The sequence below is a fragment of the Nerophis lumbriciformis genome, linkage group LG02 (assembly GCF_033978685.3).
Source record: "Nerophis lumbriciformis linkage group LG02, RoL_Nlum_v2.1, whole genome shotgun sequence".
Classification (NCBI taxonomy): Eukaryota; Metazoa; Chordata; class Actinopteri; order Syngnathiformes; family Syngnathidae; genus Nerophis; species Nerophis lumbriciformis.
The window spans coordinates 71739664-71747984 of record NC_084549.2 but is presented as its reverse complement, the minus strand read 5'-3'; positions in this window follow the sequence as shown (position 1 = coordinate 71747984).

The following is an 8321-nucleotide window of genomic DNA, read 5'->3' as shown; positions in this document are numbered from 1 at the left end:
CCCCTGTGCGCGCCTTTTGTTTGATCCTTTTTTTTTGTAGTTATAGTGTTTAAACAAATCATGTATTTACCTTCATGCCACAACTGGTCCAATTCACTTGCACCTCGGGAGAACAAACCAAGCCATAGTCCAAGCAGCACGCACAATCATGTGTGCTTACGGACTGTATCCCTTGCAGACTGTATTGATATATATTGATATATAATGTAGGAACCACAATATTAATAACAGAAAGAAACAACCCTTTTGTGTGAATAAGTGTAAATAGAGAAGGGAGGTTTTTGTCATGTCTGTGTAATCATGTTTTGTTTTAAATCATGTTTTGTTTAGTTTCTGTCTTTTCACTCCCTTGTCTTGTTTCAATGATTACCCCATTAGTTTCACCTGTTCCACATTTGGACTCATTGTGCACTCTTGATTGTCACCATAGCAACCCATTAGTTTTCACCTGTCACGTCACGCACCTGTTTCACGTTTTGAGTCACGCACCTGTTTTCGTTAATCAAGTCTGTAGTATTTAAGTTCAGTGTTTTTAGTTTGTCTTTCTGGTGACATCCCCACATTTATGCTCGACACATTTCTAACTCCTTTTCATGTCCATCGTTCACGCTGCTCCTTTTTTGTCCATGCCAAGTAAGTTTTCTTTATTCAAGCCATAGTTTGCAAGTTTTGTTTAATTGTTCATAGTTTCTGCCCTTGTGCAAGTTTTGTGTTTATAGTCAAGTTTTGTACTTCCGCCCTTGTGCGCGCCTTTAGTTTGTTCCTTTTGTTATTGTAAAATTAAATATGTATTCACCTGCAAGTCATATCTGGTCCAAATGTTCATTTGCACCACGGGAGAACAAACCACGCCATAGTCCATGTCTTGACAGTTTTTAAATGAGCGTAAGTCATGAATTATAGAAAGTGTTTCAATGGTTGAAATTAGGGATGCCCGATAATGGCTTTTTTTGCCGATATCCGATATTCCGATATTGTCCAACTCTTAATTACCGATACCGATATCAACCGATACCGGTATATACAGTCGTGGAATTAACACATTATTATGCCTAATTTGGACAACCAGGTATGGTGAAGATAAGGTCCTTAAATTAAAAAAATTATAAAATAATTAATAAATAATTAATAAAATAATTAATAAATAATTAATAAAATAAAATAAGATAAATAAATAAATTAAAAACATTTTCTTGAATAAAAAAAAAAATTAAAACAATATAAAAACAGTTACATAAAAACTAGTAATGAATGAAAATGAGTAAAATGAAGTGTTAAAGGTTAGTACTATTAGTGGAGCAGCAGCACGCACAATCATGTGTGCTTACGGACTGTATCCCTTGCAGACTGTATTGATATATATTGATATATAATGTAGGAACCACAATATTAATAACAGAAAGAAACAACCCTTTTGTGTGAATAAGAGTAAATAGGGGAGGAAGGTTTTTTGGGTTGGTGCTTTAATTGTAAGTGTATCTTGTGTTTTTTATGTTGATTTAATAAAAAAAAATTTAAAAAACGATACCGATAATGAAAAAAACGATACCGATTAATTTCCGATATTACATTTTAACGCATTAATCGGACATCTCTAGTTATAACGTCACCTTTATCTTGACTTTTTACACCAAAATGCATCCATTCTCCCCTTTCCGTCTACACACTGTGTCTGCTTGTAAGTACTCTGTGTGTGCGCGCTGCCGAACATGCCCCTCCGCTCGTGAAAACCAGCAATGTCAGAACGTGACGGCTTTAGTGTCGGAGCGGAATCAAAACGAGCACTTTCCGCCTGTTCACAGAATGATGCGTTCGAATGCCCTGCGTGAGTTTCATCGAGTGTTTACCTGAAAACTTAGATAATGACGGTTTGTTCCAAAGTTATTTTTTTACTTCTCATCTTTTGCCGGATGTCATTAGGTGTCTCATGAGTTTAGTTTGTTGTTTGAAGATAAAACTTCCTAGGCAGAATCTGTCAAAATGTGTCATTTTTACATGACTGCTGCGCTTGGAAATAAACAAACGAGCTATCAGGTTTTGCCGGGGAGAGTTAGACTCTGTCAGGGGTGTTCAGTCACCTCCAGGCGGCTTTTTTTCCACGCAACACGTTCAAGACATAATGATGTGGCTTGTGCAGCCCTTTGAGACACTCGTGATTTAGGGCTGTATAAGTAAACATTGATTGATTGATTGATGTCACGGTATCAAACACACAGCTTCATCTCTTGCCATTGTGATGGCAATCTACAGCGGAGGTCTTCAACAGGGGGTCCACGGCCCTAAGTGGTCCGCGGGGGGGTCGATGACGTTTTTATTTGATTAAAATGACAAAAAACGAACCAAAAAAAAAAGAATAAATAATTATATTGTATCATTCTAATCATGTTAGCATTTAAGACAGCTAGCAACTAGCGCACTAGTTCCCAACTGTCCGGGTAGCTTAAGCCGGAAAAGGACCCCAAAGCAGAAATGGATGTCAGAAAAATTGTATGTAAATTATCAAAAAACTTTCCGTTCTCTGAGTTCCCAGTGAACAGACAAGAGGCTGTCTTTGTTGCCCCAAGCCAAAGGCTTGGAAAATTATCTATTTTGCTCCAAGACCTGCCCAAGCTCGATCCAGGACCAGTCCAAGCCCGAGGCATCTTTTTCTTTTGTGTTAATGTGACCGAAAACAATGGCTGTTTATGTACCCTCCCATTCCTTTAGAAACAGCTGTTGTTATGTAAACAAGAAAGTCCAAATAAAAAGAGGTGGCGTACAATCTTTCTCCTCAAATTGAGCCAAATTTAATTCTGTCTCTGTTTAATTCCTTGCTTCTTGTCTCATTTAATAGATGTCACCAGTGTTTGAACCTGACAATGGACTCTTAGAAAAAAAAAATTTAAATAACACAAAGCGCACTCAAACGGAATGGAGAATAAGCTACTCAACACTGTATTACACGACACTGTATTCTTTGAATGTCTTAGTATTGTACAATAACAAAGTGTCTTCAATAGCCAGCAATATGTTTGGAGGAGAAAAGGTGAGGCCTTTAATCCCAGGAACACAATACCTACCGTCAAGCATGGTGGTGGTAGTAGTATGCTCTGGGCCTGTTTTGCTGCCGATGGAACTGCTGCTTTACAGAGAGTAAATGGGACAATGAAAAAGGAGGATTACCTCCAAATTCTTCAGGACAAGGTAAAATCATCAGCCCGGAGGTTGGGTCTTGGGCGCAGTTGGGCGTTGACCCCAAACACACCTCAAAAGTGGTAAAGGAATGGCTAAATCAGGCTAAAAATGAAGGTTTTAGAATGGCCTTCCCAAAGTCCTGGCTTAAACGTGTGGACAATGCTGAAGAAACAAGTCCATGTCATTCATATATATATATATATATATATATATATATATATATATATATATATATATATATATATATATATATATATATATATATATACACTACTTGCTCATAAATGTGGTCAAAGCAAAACGTTCTCTTTTCCATTTTCTCATGCACTCAAAATCTTTTTTTAAAGATTAAAAAACTGAGGTTGCTTTATTTAATGAGCTGTCAAACTTCACAAATAACAGTCGCTCACTAATTATCGCCTGCTTCCAAATAACGCCTCATCCTCTTTGCAGTTTGGGTAAATAAACATCGACAATTAGAGCGTTTTGGAGGGTTTAATGGAGCTAAAAGTTGGACAACTGGAACAGATTCACTTCATTTCCATTCATACATTAAAGTGGAACTGCATTTTATTTTATTTTTGCCCATTATTCACAATTCTTTTGAGGGACTAGAACACATCTGTGTTTGTATTTTTTGCAGACTTTGCAAAATAGTTGTATTTGTGAATAGAGACAACAATGTCAGATATTGGATCCACGTTGTTGGTTGGGAAATTACCAAATTTCAATAGTCGAATAAACGTCAGAACCCGACGTTGAATAAACGTTGTCAAAAAGCATGTTGTTTCAATGTTGTATTTGTGTTATAGAATATTGGTTGGAAAAATGACCAAATTTTAACGTCAGAGCCCAACATTGATTAATGGTTGTCAAAAAGCATGTTGTTTCAACGTTGTACTTGTGTTGTATAATATTGGTTGGAAAATGACCAAATTTCAACTTCAGAATCCAACATTGATTAACCGTCGTCAGAAAAGATGTTGTTTCAACGTTGTATTTGTGTTGTAGAATATTGGTTGTGAAATAACCAACATTCAATGGTCATTTCAATGTCAGAACCCAACATTGATTAAACGTCTTCAAAAAGCATGTTGTTTCAACTTTGTATTTGTGTTGTTGAATATTGGTTGGGAAATGACCAAATTTCAATGGTTAAATCAACGTAAGAACCCAACATTGATTAAACGTTGTCAAAAAGCATGTTGTTTCAACGTTACAATTTGTGTTGTAAAATATGAGTTGGAAAATGACCAAATTTCAACGTCAGAACCCAACATTGATTAAACGTTCTCAAAAAGCATGTTGTTTCAACGTTGTACTTGTGTTGTGGAATATTGGTTGGAAAATTACCAAATTTCAACGTCAGAACCCAACATTGATTGAACGTCGTCAAAAAGCATGTTGTTTCAACGTTGTGTTTGTGTTGTAGAATATTGGTTGGGAAATGACCACATTTCAACTTCAGAACCCAACATTGATTAACCGTCGTCAAAAAGCATGTTGTTTCATTGTTGTATTTGTGTTGTAAAATATTGGTTGGGAAATTTCCAAAATTCAATGGTCAAATCAGCGCCAGTACCCAACATTGATTAAGGGTTGTCAAAAAACATGTTGTTTCAACGTTGTATTTGAGTTGTAGAATATTGGTTGGAAAATGACCAAATTTCAACGTCAGAACCCAACATTGATTCAACGTCGTCAAAAAGCATGTTGTTTCAACGTTGTATTTCTGTTGTAAAATATGAGTTGGAAAATTACCAAATTTCAACATCAGAACCCAACATTGATTAAACGTTCTCAAAAAGCATGTTGTTTCAACGTTGTATTTGTGTTGTAAAGTATTGGTTGGGAAATTACCAAATTTCAATGGTCGAATAAACGTCAGAACCCGACATTGAATAAACGTTGTCAAAAAGAATAAACGTTGTCAAAAAGCATGTTGTTTCAACGTTGTATTTGTGTTGTAGAAGATATGACCAAATTTCAATGGTCAAATCCACGTCAGAACCAAACATTGATTAAACGTTGTCAAAAAGCATGTTGTTTCAACGTTGTATTTGTGTTGTAGAATATTGGTTGGAAAATAACCAAATTTCAACTTCAGAACCCAACATTGATTAACCGTCGTCAGAAAATATGTTGTTTCAACGTCGTATTTGTGTTGTTGAATATTGGTTGGGAAATGACCACATTTCAATGGTTAAATCAACGTAAGAACCCAACATTGATTAAACGTTGTCAAAAAGCATGTTGTTTCAACGTTGTACTTGTGTTGTAAAATATTGGTTGGAAAATTACCAAAATTCAATGGTCAAATTAACGTCACAACCCAACATTGATTAAACGTTCTCAAAAAGCATGTTGTTTCAACGTTGTACTTGTGTTGTATAATATTGGTTGGAAAATGACCAAATTTCAACTTCAGAACCCAACATTGATTAACCGTCGTCAGAAAAGATGTTGTTTCATTGTTGTATTTGTGTTGTAGAATATTGGTTGGGAAATATCCAAAATTTCAATGGTTAAATCAACGTCACAACCCGACGTTGATTAACCGTCGTCAAAAAGCATGTTGTTTCATTGTTGTATTTGTGTTGTAAAATATTGGTTGGGAAATATCCAAAATTCAATGGTCAATTTAACGTCACAACCCGACGTTGATTAAACGTTGTCAAAAAGCATGTTGTTTCAACGTTGTATTTGGGTTGTAGAATATTGGTTGGAAAATGACCAAATTTCAACGTCAGAACCCAACATTGATTAACCGTCGTCAGAAAAGATGTTGTTTCATTGTTGTATTTGTGTTGTAGAATATTGGTTGGGAAATAACCAACATTCAATGGTCAAATCAACGTCAGAACCCAACATTGATTAAACGTTGTCAAAAAGCATGTTGTTTCAACTTTGTATTTGTGTTGTTGAATATTGGTTGGGAAATGACCAAATTTCAATGGTTAAATCAACGTAAGAACCCAACATTGATTAAACGCTGTCAAAAAGCATGTTGTTTCAACGTTGTATTTGTGTTGTAAAATATGAGTTGGAAAATGACCAAATTTCAATGTCAGAACCCAACATTGATTAAACGTTGTCAAAAAGCATGTTGTTTCAACTTTGTATTTGTGTTGTTGAATATTGGTTGGGAAATGACCAACATTCAATGGTCAAATCAACGTCAGAACCCAACATTGATTAAACGTTGTCAAAAAGCATGTTGTATCAACGTTGTATTTGTGTTGTAGAATATTGGTTGGAAAATTACCAAAATTCAATGGTCAAATTAACGTCACAACCCGACATTGATTAAACGTGTCAAAAAGCATGTTGTTTCAACGTTGTATTTGTGTTGTAGAAGATATGACCAAATTTCAATGGTCGAATAAACGTCAGACCCAACATTAATTAAACGTTGTCAAAAAGCATGTTGTTTCAACGTTGTATTTGTGTTGTAGAATATTGGTTGGAAAATAACCAAATTTCAACTTCAGAACCCAACATTGATTAACCGTCATCAGAAAAGATGTTGTTTCAACATTGTATTTGTGTTGTAGAATATTGGTTGGGAAATAACCAACATTCAATGGTCAAATCAACGTCAGAACCCAACATTGATTAAACGTTGTCAAAAAGCATGTTGTTTCAACTTTGTATTTGTGTTGTTGAATATTGGTTGGGAAATGACCAAATTTCAATGGTTAAATCAATGTAAGAACCCAACATTGATTAAACGTTGTCAAAAAGCATGTTGTTTCAACGTTGTATTTGTGTTGTAAAATATGAGTTGGAAAATGACCAAATTTCAATGTCAGAACCCAACATTGATTAAGGGTTGTCAAAAAGCATGTTGTTTCATTGTTGTATTTGTGTTGTAGAATATTGGTTGGGAAATATACAAAATTCAATGATAAAATCAGCGCCAGTACCCAACATTGATTAAGGGTTGTCAAAAAGCATGTTGTTTCAACGTTGTATTTGTGTTATAGAATATTGTTTGGAAAAATGACCAAATTTTAACGTCAGAGCCCAACATTGATTATCCGTCGTCAAAAAGCATGTTGTTTCATTGTTGTATTTGTGTTGTAAAATATTGGTTGGGAAATATCCAAAATTCAATGATCAAATCAGGGCCAGTACCCAACATTGATTAAGGGTTGTTAAAAAGCATGTTGTTTCAACGTTGTATTTGTGTTATAGAAGATATGACCAAATTTCAATGGTCAAATTCACGTCAGAACCAAACATTGATTAAACGTTGTCAAAAAGCATGTTGTTTCAACGTTGTATTTGTGTTGTAGAATATTGGTTGGAAAATAACCAAATTTCAACTTCAGAACCCAACATTGATTAACCGTCATCAGAAAAGATGTTTCAACATTGTATTTGTGTTGTAGAATATTGGTTGGGAAATGACCAACATTCAATGGTCAAATCAACGTCACAACCCAACATTGATTAAACGTTCTCAAAAAGCATGTTGTTTCAACGTTGTACTTGTGTTGTATAATATTGGTTGGAAAATGACCAAATTTCAACTTCAGAAGCCAACATTGATTAACCGTCGTCAGAAAAGATGTTGTTTCATTGTTGTATTTGTGTTGTAGAATATTGGTTGGGAAAATGACCAAATTTCAACTTCAGAAGCCAACATTGATTAACCGTTGTCAGAAAAGATGTTGTTTCATTGTTGTATTTGTGTTGTAGAATATTGGTTGGGAAAATGACCAAATTTCAATTTCAGAAGCCAACATTGATTAACCGTCGTCAGAAAAGATGTTGTTTCATTGTTGTATTTGTGTTGTAGAATATTGGTTGGGAAATAACCAACATTCAATGGTCAAATCAACGTCAGAACCCAACATTGATTAAACGTTGTCAAAAAGCATGTTGTTTCAACGTTGTATTTGTGTTGTAAAATATGAGTTGGAAAATGACCAAATTTCAATGTCAGAACCCAACATTGAAAAAACGTTGTCAAAAAGCATGTTGTTTCAACGTTGTATTTGTGTTGTAAAATATTGGTTGGAAAATTACCAAAATTCAATGGTCAAATTAACGTCACAACCCGACGTTGATTAAATGTTGTCGAAAAGCATGTTGTTTCAACGTTGTACTTGTGTTGTATAATATTGGTTGGGGAAATAACC